At 33.3% G+C, this 14,715-nt stretch overlaps 1 pseudogene; it reads right to left on the bottom strand.

The window, feature by feature from the left end:
* Positions 1 to 1,503: 1,503 nt before the first annotated feature.
* LOC127538638 (14-3-3 protein zeta/delta-like) overlaps positions 1,504 to 14,715 on the bottom strand; it is a 99,522-nt pseudogene continuing 86,310 nt past the window's right edge.

Genomic DNA, 14,715 nt, shown 5'->3' with positions numbered 1-14,715 from the left:
ACTTTGATTCCTTTGAGAGATGTCATTTTGTATGGCTCATTGAGGGCTTTTCCCTCAATAAGTACCTCAACTTTTTAAAAAAAATTTGAATATAAAACATTCTAAAATATTATATACCATCCCTTTTTTTTGGTAAGTGGCACATATGATTTTTTTGTTTGTTTGCTGAGGCAGTTGGGGTTCAGTGATTTGCCCAGGGCCATACAGCTAGGAAGTATTAAGTGTCTGAAGCCAGATTTGAATTTAGGTCCTCCTGACTTCAAGGCTGTGCTCTAACCACAATGCCACCTAGTTGCCCCAGAACATATGATTTTTTTTTTTCAAATCACCATCCTTTGTTTTAAAAGAGAAATTGAAAATCATTGTGGTGGAGATGGGAGAAATCTTTGGAATAATATGTAACACATGGAATGTTGGTCATTTGATAATTTTATATTTAAACTTTTTTTTTTTTTTTGTAAATCCACTATGTAGCTAAGTGGGAAGTAAATATTTTAAATGTACAATTTCCTTTAGAGATAGTCATAATTAAAGATTTGGTTTACATGAAAAAACTATAGAGAAAGGAGTTGAAAAGTCCTTTCATAAAATTCAACACATATGTTTTTAACAATTATGCTTCAATTATTCCTGAAAATTTTTAAAGATATTAAATAAAGCTAGTCATCCTCTCAACTTATTTTCCTACTGATGAACTATTTTTATAGTACTTGCATGACAGGCAAGTATTAAAAGAATCACAAAAGCAAAAATCTTAAAAAAAATATTTAAATACATGACTGCTTGTTTGTTTTTTTTTTGTCTTACTATAAAGTGGCTTTATAAATATCAAGAGACTCATTTTTATTGCATAGTTACTTGTACATTTACTTTTAAGTTACTTAAACCACTTAAATAAATATAAAGTGAATGTAGTAAAAATAGCAGGTAACTTTAGAAATGATGAAATTTAAACATCCCCTTCTTCAGGGCAAATTCACTGGATTAAAATTTTGTCTTAAGGAAAATTTTTGCAGCTGCAATCATAAAGATGTTTATATCAAGATTGTGTACACATGGAATGACATATAATACAAACTGGACAGCTGTTTTTATCACAGCCATACGGACTTCACCTCTAAAGTATCCACAACAACTACTACTATGGTTGGCACTGATTATCCTTTTATGCAACCTCCCTTCCTCCCACAACAGGCCAATATGTGAATTTTCTTTGCTTAGACAAGGAACCTATTTTAAGTACCATGCCAAATATGTAAAATGTATATTAAAATTTCATATCCCCTCAGATGAAAAATGATAACTCCCCAAATGTTAACTAGTTCTCCTCACTTAATATTAAACGTAAAAATTTATATGGGGAAATATAAAAATTCAAATAGAAGTAGCATAAACCTGTCATAAATTGTAAATACAAGATATTTGTGAGGTAGTATGGATAGTATGCACAAATGATTCAATGTCTAAATTTTAGAATGAATTAGACAAAAGTTGGAAGATTATTTAATTCTCCCTTCTTTTGCCTGCTTCACCTTTATCTTCTTGGGTTTCCAATGTCCACAATGTCAAGTTGTCTCTCAGTAATTGCCTTATTACTGTGCTATCTTTGTATGTTTTTTCCTGAAAATTTTTTAAGATATTAAATAAAGCTAGTATGATGTTCATCAATGGCTTCATCAAAAATTGTCTTTGAAAGGTTGCAAGTTTTTTCTGGACAGTTCTGGATGTAATAGAACACAGAGAAGTTCAAGGCCAGGCTTGATCTTACATGATATATTGGCTGTCATCCCTTTTTTGCTTGTTTCAAATATTTTTTATATGATTGTCATGATTGATCCACTATTCCTTTTTTTTTCCATTACCAGCAGCAACCTTAGGCAAATAAAAAGTAGTCTTTCATTTTCAAATAGAAAATTTTGCTTTTTTCTTGTGAAACATTAGGATCAAGACCTTTCCCAAAAGACATATTACTTCATTACAGATATCATTACAGTCTCAATTTTCCCTCTGTATTATTGAGCCATCTGCTGTTTTTTTTTTTTTCTCTTAGCACTTTCCATCTTTTGCTCACTACTTAAGACAACCTTCTTAGATGACCGTTGGGTCCTTACAATATTTTTTGGAAGCAATAGAGAGAAGATTCCTCTCTTCATTGGATAATACAGCTCCTTGCTCAGTTACAGACTTCACACAGGCTACCATGTCATCATGTCTCTCAGCCTACCAAGTTGGCTTTCTGCATAGTTCATTCTTATCTCTGATTAAAGAAGTTGCTGCAATCAGAAGGAGTTGTAGTTAAGGGGTCTCTTATTGCTTCCAACTAGTCTATTCTACTTTTTAAAATAAAATTCTTCTTCCTCCTTCTTCTTCTTGTTCTTCCTTATAGTAGCATTTATAGTAACTCAATGGGTAGGACATACAAACAGCAATTATGAGTGAAACAAGGTTAGCAAATGAAGGCCACTTATTGAAGTCAAAATTGGATATGTGTTTTTCAGAAGTGGCTATTGTGAAGGGGAACATTGTGAAACTGCTATAGGTTTTACAATCAAAATGAGTTTAGTAAACATACTTATATACCTTCCAAAAGGAGTGAATTATAGTCTCATGGCAATGTGATTGTCACTTGCAAGAAAATTCCATCAGTGCTTATACTCCCACCATAATAAACCCTGATAAGGTCAATGAAAAATGTCTTTATGAAGACCTGGAGGACCTTACAATCAATGTGCCAAAAGAGAATAAGCTTAGATACTAACAAAAATATAGACTTCTTCTGGACTTTTTAATTTAGCAACATTTATTTTCAAATTTTTTTCATGATTATTGTTCTTTATATTGTCATTTCTGTAGTTATTGAGTATACTGTTTCACTGACTTTGCTTATTTGAATTTAAATCAATTAGGGAAGAAGTACTTCTGAGGTAAGAGATTCCAAACCATTTACATGGCTGCTTTCCATCCTTGGTGTCCACTTAATATACCTAATTCTCGTCTGTGGTTCCAAGAAATTATAGTGAGATCAATGGCTTTGTGCAATTCTGCCTCATTTAAATCTACCTTATGCATAAATCAAAAGTCATCACCATGTCATTTTATCATTTCAACCTTGCTCAAAGTCTCTTGGTAATAGAAAAATGATGAAGTAGCAGATAGGAATACACTGAGAGCTATGGTCACACCCTGCACACAGGCTGTCCAGGCCATAGGGTTATCTTTTCACTGGACCCAGCAGAGGATTCGTTAGTCCACTGGGTGTCTGAGAAGCCTCTTAAGGTTCACACAGCTCACTTTGATGTCTGAGGAAAGTGTTAGAAAAAGTGCTTTAAAATAATCTGCTCACTCAAATCTAGCCTGATCACCATGGCACATAGGGAGTTCATATCTTGCAGTCAAAACACTAAAACATGAACAAAAACTTTTGCAAAGTTGATTTAACTCACCATTGTTACATAGAATACTTATAAACAACATAAAATTCAGAATACTTGAAATGAATATCTCTTGTTGCAAACAAAACAAAACAAAAAAACTCAATAGGTAGGACATACAAACAGCAATTATGAGTGAAACAAGATTAGCAAATGAAGGCCACTTATTAAAGTCAAAATTGGATATGTGTTTTTCAGAAGTGGCTATTTGAAGGGGAACATTGTGAAACTGCTATAGGTTTTGCAATCAAAATGAGTTTAGTAAACATACTTATATACCTTCCAAAAGGAGTGAATTATAGTCTCATGGCAATGTGATTGTCACTTGCAAGAAAATTCCATCAGTGCTTATACTCCCACCATAATAAACCCTGATAAGGTCAATGAAAAATGTCTTTATGAAGACCTGGAGGACCTTACAATCAATGTGCCAAAAGAGAATAAGCTTAGATACTAACAAAAATATAGATTTCCTAGAGTAACAGAAAAAGAAATAAATTATTTAAACACACCTGTCAGATTGGTTAGAATGACAGGGAAAGATAATGCAGAATGTTGGAGGGGATGTGGGAAAATGTTGTGATCTGGTTCAGATGGATCTGAATCGGTCCCTGTTCGGGCGCCAAAATGTGGTGAGCTTTTTCTTCTCAAAACACAGCCAGGTGATAAAAGTTCAGATCTTTTATTATCTCCAATATAGCCCAGTTAGCTTAGAGGCCTATCTCTCTGCTTGGTTCCAAGAGCTCCCTCCGAATGTTACCAAATCCAAAGGTCTGGTCCTTCAGCCTCTGCCTCTGCTTTCTTCTGCCTCCAACCAGCACAGAGATGGAATGACTCTCTGAAATCTCGACTTGTAGCTTCTTCACTCTGAAGAACTTCCTTGACTGGCCCATTGAAGCTCTATTTATGCTCCTTCAAGAGAGGGATTGTGGGTTTTCTCCCATAGTGCTCTCTGGCCCAAAGAGCTTCAAGGGAGGTGTGAACTCATTGAACTCCAATGAGTAAAGGTGTGAACACAAGCCTTGTATTAATTAGTTCTACTTAGTACCTTGTTTCAGGTTCTGCCCAAAACATCTTCTTGTAAGATTAGATCAACTCTAATTAGTTAGCAGTTAGTAAGGATTCCAACATCTCCCCCTTTGTTTTGTTAGATGAAAACACCAAAGGAAATAGGAAATCTAATCAGATTAGTGGGTTTCTGAAGGGGTACACATAAATCCATCAATATGGGCCAGAACTTTGTAACCGATATACATGGTATACATAAATCCATCAATATGGGAGGCATCATACATAATTTACATAAGCACATAGCAATATAACACAGGCTAGTAGTAATGTAACAACATGAATCAACCTGAAGATTTACACATGTCCATAAGTCCTAGAAATAGTCCATAAGCAATCCATTGTCCATTAGTTCATGTGCCAGGAATCTAATAATTCTTGTAAGCTCTGAAGTACTGCAAAAGGTCTCATCAACAATTTTTCATCTCAGGGAACCCAATGATTCTTGCTGGTTTTTCAAGAACTAAAACAGTTTCATCTTGTGTTAGGAAATCCAATGATTCCTGAAGATTTTAAAAGTCTTTTTAACAGTCTCCTTGTCAGCCATTTGATTCTTTCTCCATCTGTGGAAATATAAGCAGATCCTCTTCCCCAAGCAGTTAATCTAATTCCCTTCTATTTACCAAATTTGGGATTTCTCCTCATCACCTGGTAATTACATTGGAGCTGTTTGTACTGGATATTGCCTTGTTGTCTTAAAAGGCCTGTATTCTTCCCAACTGTAATCCTGATTGCTTTTCTGTTGGTTGATGACATCAGAGTTCTGAATTTCTAAAGTCTCTCTGGGTGTAACCTCAGCTGCTATCATGCCCCCCCACCTGTCCTTTGATTGATACTTTGGAGCTGGGCCTTGCCTCTCCTTCCTCTGGGTCAATATACATTTAGAGGCCCAATGAAAGCCTCGGTTACATTTTGGACATGGGGTTTTGGGTTTTCTCTCACCCTGTCTTCTCACTCTATCTCCATTTCTACATTGGGCTCTCAAATGTCCAACTTTTCCACATTGAAAACATCGACGAGTTTCTCTATAATTCCTTTGCCAAGAAGGACCTTGTCTTTCCATGTTCATCATAGTTTGGGCATAATAAGCATTTGTGCCCACTGTGGCACAGTGTCTTATGATCTCCTCCAAAGGAGCATCTTTGTCTAGCCCCCATATAATTCTTTTGCAAACCTCATTGGCATTTTCCTTAGCCAAATGTCTAGTCATTATTTCTGTTGCTGCATTATCTCCAATGGTTCTTATTACAGCTGTTTGTAAATGTCCCACAAAATCTGCAAAAGGTTCATTGGGACCTTGTTCTATTTTTGTGAAAGCATTATTTCCATCTTTCTGTCCAGGGAGAGAATTCCAAGCTTTTATTGCAGCCTTAGAAATTTGCTCATACACTGTTATGGGATAATAAATCTGTTCTGAACTCTCTGCATACTGACCTTGACCAGCTAGTTGGTCAAAAGCAACTTGTACAATAGCTCCTGTTTGCCTATTGCATTGGGCTTGAATCCTACATAATTCATGAAACTCCGAAAGCCACAATAAATTTTGTCCCGGTTCAAGACATGTTTTAGCGATGGATTTCCAGTCATTCGGGGTTAAGATTTCATAAGACAAATTATCCAGTAACATCTTCACATAAGATGATGTAGCCCCATAAAGAGTGCAACCCTTTTTCAAATCTTTAATTTTTCCCAAATTAAAAGGAGTGTATTTTCTCTCTTTTTGACCTGAGGAGTTGAGCTCTTCAATCACAGGATATGCATTTATAAAATCAGATATATCTTCTCCTTCATTTTTTGCTTTAATTAATGCTTTTTCTAATCTTGTCAAATTCTGCTTTACAGGAGAAGCTGACTGTGTTTCTGTCTCTCTCCCTCCCCCTTGTTCCACCCATGAAGGGTTAATTGTGGGGGGAGGGTCATGAGGTGTAGAATCACCTAATTCCTCCTGCTGTGAAGTATCATACTCAGAATTGTAATTAACTCCATTCTCATCTGATTCATCCTCCTTTTCACCTAGTAAAGTTGGCACTTCTTCCTCCTGTACTTTCCTTTTCATCATTCTATCACTTAAATAACTTCTTATAGCCAATTGTATCTAAATGAATGGAAATTAGTTGGAGAGGATCTTTGTCAATTCTATGATAAAAATGGGCCTAACTCAATAATTAATACATATAATGTAATACAATTGGCTATAAGAAGTTGTGAGTTCTCCATGAAATATTCTTTTTTTAAAGCAAGTTCCAGCCATATTATTCCCAATTCATTAAATGTGAGGGGTACTCTTTTGCCTCTAGAATCAAATACAGACTCCTCAATTTAACATTTCAAGTACTTATAACCTAGATCCAACCTATCTTTCCAGCCTCATTATATATATCTTCCCCTTTATATGCACTTGATTTCAGTAATACTGGCTTTTTTTTAGTTCACAAATGTCCCTGCCTCTCAGTTCTAATTGCCTTTGCATATGATTTCTCCTGTCCTTGCAATATCCTTTCCCTTCACCTCCAAGTCTGACAATGCTGATTTTCTTCAAAACAACTTAATATGATTTTTCTATGAAACCTTACTCTACTATTCACACACACACAAGCATTGCATTTTTTTGCTACTAAAATAAGGATGTATTTATATATGTAGATACACATTATACATGCATATATTACATACCTACATATACATATATGTGTATGTATGTGTGTGTGATGTGTATATGTACGTATGTGTGGATAGGATGGATGGATGGATATATAATTTGGAACTCTGTCACAGTAGTTAATAAATTCTTAATAATTGATGGATTGAGATGCAGAATCTCATCTAACTTTTTTTACATTTTGTAGTTTTTAAAAAGAAAAGTGATTTTCTACTACATGAAGAAAACAATTTTTACTTCAGGGTAAAGCCTCCAAAAAGCTATTAGTTTCAGTAAAACTTCTACTTGACAATGTGATTTTCTTTCAATGAATATGCTGTTATAAGAATTTTAACATGACTCTGTCAGTCTGGCTAATTTCCAGACAATTTAACTAAACAATTTCACCTAGAGAAATGTTAACTTTTATAGTGAGATTTCCCAGAAGAGTGTAAAGGATGATAAAGACTTGTTCACTAGGAGGATGAGGAAAAACTATGAATTCTAATACATGACTAAATCATTAGGTTTCTTTAAAGAAAAACAATAATTTTTCCAGAACATGAAAGACTAATTATGCATTTTACTCATCATAAAACAGAACAGGGAAGACAAAAAATATATAAATCAGCAAAAAAAAAAAAGCCAGTAATTCAACATTTGAAATCTAAATATTTATCCAATCTGTTACTAAATCTACTTGAAGAACAGTGCTGCCTAGTAGATGATACATAGAGTACTGGTCCCCGGGCAAGCCATTTAATCTCTTATTGATCTAAGCAGATTTCTAAGGCAATAAGTTGCAGAGTAGATAGTGAATTCCATAAATTCTATATCAATGAAATTACATCTTGTTCCAATATATATATGCAATAAAAAATAAACACAAGAAAAACCACAATTCAAAATTTGAATAAAAGTAAGGACTTTGACTTCATTGATTCTTTAAACACATTTTCTCCAGATTGCAGACTCTTTACCACTATCCTTAGGTCACTGAGTCTATGTTTGAATGAAGCAGACTACCTTAATACCAGTAATGTACATAAAAGCTTGAAGGAGCTTATATTGTACTGATCTCCATAAAACTAAATTTTAGAGAGTAGAATACAAGAAAAAACATTAAAGCTAAAAACTATTTTCCACCTTAAATAATGATTTTTTTCAAGAGATTTCTTTTATTCCCCACTGGCAGGTTTCCTCTAATCTACTGATACAGGATTTTTGTCAAGTAATGGTACAAAACAACAAAGTCAGTTTAACATAAACTGTTCTCACTGGGACCACACTACTTTAGCTTTTTGTGATAAATGCTTCCTTTATATGTGTTCACTAAATATCCCTTTAATATGTGTCCTACAATTTTATCAAGAATGAAAATAAAGCTCAATAGCCCTTGATTTAAAGACTTTGTTCTTCCTCGCCTGTACACGAGCGCATTAGCACCCAGGACACCCCAGAATCAGCCAGAGTCAGGATAAGCAAAAGTCCCTCTTTATTCTTAATCTTAGACTCAGGATTGAACAGGATGGAAGCAGAATCTCCACAACCACCTTCCTCCTCGTCTACAGCTGAGAGTGTGTCCCTGGCTACTCTTACTCCACCCCCTTGTCCCTCTTACAATTCTCTATACACCAATCATTGAGCCAGTACGGATAGTGAAAAGGACCATTTTCCAAACATATGCCCATAGAGTATTGTTCAATCAGTAGTTAGCCTCAAATGCTTGACAGTCCTGACCTCAGTGCATTGATTCAATAGTTTCAGCCCTTTACACTCCCCCATTTTTTGTAAGTTAGAAAAACATTGATCTTTCTGCAACTGAGGCACATCTGCTGCTCTACAAAGTCATCTAAATACCAGTACCAATGATTTGGTAGTCATATATATTCTATCTTTCAGTCTCTTGGAATGGACTTAATCTATAATTGTTTTTCTGAATTCATTAAGGACAGTTATGATATTTCTATGTGTTTCCTTGGTTTTTTAGGTGTTAAATATGTATTTATATGCCCATTAAAGGTCTGAGATCATTCTTCTTGTCAGAGAAAAATATTAGTAATATAAATTGAATATATCTCTTTTAAGAATTCTCAATTTTTGAACTATTTTTCTCTATCCCCACCCCTAAGAAAAATGCTTACTTCCCTCTAATTATTATTCTTTATGTAATAATGCCCAAATTATAGACACAAAACAAAATTTCAATTGTCCTTTTTCATCCTTAGTGGAAGAGTTTCCTTATATTAAGAATTTCATTCTTCATAATGTTCCATTCTTCTTAGATTGGTTTGGTCTCTAGAATTTTAAATCATGGATTCCTCTCTATTCTTTCTTCAAATATTTTCATATCCTTTCTTCATAAATCTAGTGTATGTGTCAAATCACGCTAAGTTTTTTTTTTTCCTTTGTAAAAAAATGTATTTAGGATTTCATTCTTCCCAGTTACATGTAAAATAATTTTAATATCAGTTTTTAAAATTTTGAATTCCAGATACTTTTCTTTCTTCCCTTTCTCACACCTTCATCCAAATAGAATGCAAGCAATTAAATATAGATTGTACATGTGTAGTCATGCAAAACATTCCCATAATAGAAATATTTTGGTTAATGAATATTTTTGATTATATTAAGTTAAGAAAGTTTTACACAAACAAATGCAATGCAGAAAAGATTAAAAAGCAGAAAACTGGAAAGAATTTTTTTTAATATCAAAGGGTTTGAATATAGGCCTCATTTCTAAATTATATAGTGAATTGATTCAAATTTATAAGAATACAAGTCATTCTCCAATTGATAAATGGTCAAATAATATGAACAGAAAAATTTCAGATGATGAAATTTAAGCTATATATAGTCATATGAAAAAATATTCTAAATCATTGTTGATCAGAGAAATGAAAATTAAGACAACTCTGAAATATTATTACACACCTCTCAGATCAGCTAAATGACAGAAAAAAATAATGACAAATGTTGTAAAGGATGTGGGAAAACTGAGACACTAACATTGTTGGTAGAGTTGTAAATGGATCCAACCATTCTAGACAGCAGTTTTGAACTATGCCCAAAGAGCTACCAAACTGTGCATATACTTTGATCCAACAGTGTCTCTATTGGGTCTGTATCCCAAAACAATCATTAAAAAGAGAAAATGATCTAAGTGTGCAAAAAATTGAAAGGCCTGGAGAGACTTACAAGAATTGATGTTAAGTGAAATGAATAGAACTAAGAGCTCATTCTATATAGCAACAACAAGATTTTGTGATGATCAATTCTGATGGATTTGCCTCTTTTCAACAATGAGATGATTTAAGTCAATTCTAATAGGCTTGTGATGGAGAGAGTCATCTGCATCCAGAAAGAGAACTGTGGGAACTGAATGAGGATCATAACACAGTATTTTCACCTTTTTTGTTGGTGTTTTTCTTGCTTTTTGTTTTCTTTCTCATTTTTTCTTTTTGATCTAATTTTTCTTGTGAAGCATAAAAATTATGGAAATATGTATAGAAGAATCGCACATGTTTAACAGATTGGATTACTCACTGTCTAGGGTAGGTGGTGAAGGGAAAGGAGGGAAAAATGTGGAACAAAAGGTTTTGCAAGGGTAAATGTTGAAAATTATCTTTGCATATGTTTTGAGAATAAAAAGTGATTATTAAAAAATAAAATAAAAGAAAAAAAGAAGTGTTTTGTTTCTGACTATTCTATCCTTTAATCTACCCTCCCTTCTATCACTGCCCCCCCCCCCATCCTTTTCTTCTCCCTTCCTCTTAGGGTCAGATAGATTTATATATTCAACTGAGTATGTAAATTATTGTCTAGATGAGTCAATTTTCCATGAGAGCAAGGTTCACTCAATTCCCTCACTTTTCTTGCCCTCAACTTTTAAAAACTGTTTCTTTCCTCTTTATCTGTGATAATTACCTCCATTCTAGCTTTCTTTTTACCTTTCTCTCAGAACATTCCTGAAAATTTTATTTTTTTTAGATATCATCCCTTCACATTCAACTAAACCTGTCTTCTGCCCTCTCTATGTACACACACACAGAGACACACAGACACACACACTTCTTCTAACTGCCCTATTAATAATGAAAAAAAAATTCTTGTGAGTTACAAGTATCATCTTCTCATATAGGAATGTAAACAGTTTAACCTTATTAAAATTCTTATGATTTCCCTTTCCTGTTTAGCTTTTGATGCTTCTCTACAAGTCTTGTATTTGAAAGGCAAATGTTCTCTTCAGTTCTGATCTATCCATCAAGAATGCTTGAAAATCCTTTATTTTATTGAATATTCACTTTTTCTCCTGAAGAAATATATTCAGTTTGTCTGGGTAGAAGATTCTTGATTGCAATTCTAATTTCTTTGCCCTGCTGAATATCATATTCTAAACTCTCTGATTCTGTCACATAGAAGCTATCATATCTTGTGTTGTGTTGATTGTGGGTCTACAATACTTGCACTGTTTATCTTTGGCTGCTTGCAGTATTTTCTTCTTGACCTGGAGTTCTGGAATTTGTCTGTAATATTACTGTTATTTTGGGATCTTTTCAAGGAAGTGATCACTGGATTTTTTCAATTTCAATTTTGCTCTTTGATTCTAGAATATTTGAGCAATTTTCTTTGATAATTTCTTGAAAAATGATGTCTATGCTTTTTTTTTTTTTTTTTTTTTGATCATGGCTTTCAGGTAGCCTAAAAATTTTAATGTTATTTCTCCCAAATCTATTTTTCCAGCAATTGGTTATCCAATGAGATATTTCACATTGTTTTCTAGTTTTTCAATAGTTTGGTTTTGTTAGATTGTTTCTTAATTTCTCAAAGAATCATTAGTTTCCATTTGCTCATGTGATTTTTAAATTATTTTCTTCAGGGAATTTTTGTACCTCTTCTTCCATTTGTTCAGTTCTACTTATGAAGAATTGTTTTCTTCAGTGTTTATTTTTTTTTTCTTTTGGCCAAGTCTACTTTATATGGTACTATTTTTCTCAATTTTGTGTTTCTTTTGCCATTTTGCCTAATGTATTTTTAAGGTTTTATTTTCTCCAATATTTTTATGTCTCCTTTACCAAGCTGTTGACTTGTTTTTCATGATTTCCTTTTAACAATCTTGTTTCTCTTCCTAAATTTTCCTTTACATCTATTACTTGATTTTCTTCTTTTGTATTTTTTAATTGTTTTATTTTTTCTGGTTATATATGCATATTAAATTTTAAAATATATATTTCTTTATGAATAATGTTGAGAGACAAAAGTCAGAACAAAAGGGAGAAAAAAGAAGTGAACATATCATATGGTGATTTACATTCAGTCTTCATAGTTATTTTTCTGGATCCAGATGGAGTTTTCTCTACAAAGTTTATTGGGACTGCCTTGCATCACTGAAGCACTGAGGAAATTCAAGTTTTTAATAGTTGATTATCACACAATCTTGTTGTTGCTGTGTACAATATATTCTTAATTCTTCTTGTTCTGCTTACCTTAATTCATGTAAATCTTGTTCATTATTTTTATATAACAATAATATTCCATTTCTTTCAAATTCCATAACTTATACAGCCATTCCCTAATTGGTGGGCTTTTATTCATTTTCCAATTTTTTTTTTTTTTTTTTTTTTTTTTTGCTAGCACAAAAAGAGCTGTGACAAATATTTTTGCACAGGTAGGACTTTTCTCTCCTTTATGATTTCCTTGGGATACAGATCCAGTAATGGCATTGCTAGGTCAAAGGGTACACACAGTTTTATAGCCCTTTGGGTATAGTTACAAATTGCTCTCCAGAATGGTTGGATCATTTTGCAACTCCACTAACAATGAATTATTATCCCAGGTTTACCACATCCTCTCCAACATTTATTATTATATTTTCCTGTCATTTTAGATAATCTGAGAGGTGTAAAGGGTACCTAGAGTTGTTTTAATTTGCATGTTTCTAATCCATAGTGATTTAGAGCATTTTAATCTTGTTTCTTTTTTTATGCAAAAACCTTTTTAATATTATGTAATCAAAGTTGTCTACTTTGCATTTCATAATGTCCTCTAGTTCTTCTTTGGTTATAAATTCCTCCCTTCTTCAAAGATCTGAAAGGTAAATTATCCCTTGCTCTCCTACTTTGCTTATGGTATCATACTTTATGCACAAATTATGTACCCATTTTGACTTTATTTTGGTATTGGGTGTGAGATGTAAGTCTATGCTGAATTTTTGACATATTATTTTCTAGTTTTCCCAATTTTTTTTATGAAATACAGAGTTCTTATCACAGAAGCTAGAATTTGGGAATTTATCAAATACTAAATTACTATAGTCATTGATTACTGTGACACATATTTAACCTATTCCACTGATCCACCACTAATATTTTTTAGGTAATAACAAATGGTTTTGATGACTGCTGCTTTATAGTAGAGTTTTAGGTCTGATACTGCTAGGCCACAATTCTTTGTATTTTTTTTTTTCATTAATTGCCTTCTTGACCTTTTGTTCTTCCAGATGAATTTTGTTATTTTTTTTCATAGTTCTATAAAATAATTTATTGACAGTTTGATTGGTATGATAATGAACAAATAAACCAATTTATTTTTCCAATTGCTTAGATCTAACATTATTTGTGTGAGATGTATTTTGTAATTGTGTTGCTATAGTTCCTTGGTTAGTCTTGGCAGATAGGCACCCAAATATTTTATTTTGTCTACAGTAATTTTAAATGGAATTTTTTTCTTTTTATCCCTTCATGATGGGCTTTGTCAGCAATATATAGAAATGTTGATTATTTATGTGTGTTTATTTTGTGTTCTACGACTGTGCTAAATCTCTTGATTGTTTCAAATAGGTTTTTGGATTATTACTTGATTTTTAAAATCATTTTTGAGTTCCTCCATGGCCTGAGACCAATTCTTATTTTTTCTTGGAGACTTTTAATGTAGGAGCTTTGACATTCTTATCTTCTGAAGTTGTATTTTGATCTTCCTTGTCAACACAGTAACTTTCTATGTCCAGAATCTTTCAGCTAATTTTTCCAGGATATTACTTGACTTTAATTTCTTTGTAAAAATAGGATTCTGCTTCCAGGATAGGGTGCACTGTTCCAACTTCAGGGTATTTATGTAGATGTTTTCAGAGGCATATTTAGGGACCTTTAAATTTTGAGTTCTTCCAAGAAGGTATGACTTAAGGAAAAGTGTTTTTCCTACTCTCCTGGCTTATGCTGTGATCTGTGAGCAACCACAAAAATTTCTTTATACCCTAGACTGTGAGGAGGGTCTGTGTGCCACTGTTGCTACAAGTTCTTGTGTGCTAGTGGTTTTCCTCATCCTGTGAGTGACCCCCAGAACTGTGACTTAGATTCAAGAATGGGCAAAGCAACAGAGTTCTGCCTCAGTGCTATCAAAGAGACCCCTATAATCTCCTTTTGATCAGTTGTTTTACCCCTTACCATCTGTAGGCTGAAAGATAGACCTTTCCTGCCAATCTTCCAAGTTGTTCTGAGCTGAAAAATTATTTCACTCTATCATTTTATGGGTTTTGCTGCTCTAGTGTTTGTTTAGTGTCATTATTTAAAGGTAGTTCTA

This window comes from Antechinus flavipes, chromosome 5 (genome assembly GCF_016432865.1).
Source record: "Antechinus flavipes isolate AdamAnt ecotype Samford, QLD, Australia chromosome 5, AdamAnt_v2, whole genome shotgun sequence".
In the NCBI taxonomy this organism is placed as follows: domain Eukaryota; kingdom Metazoa; phylum Chordata; class Mammalia; order Dasyuromorphia; family Dasyuridae; genus Antechinus; species Antechinus flavipes.
Note: the sequence above shows the minus strand (reverse complement) of the source record. Positions and strands in the feature narration are given on the sequence as shown.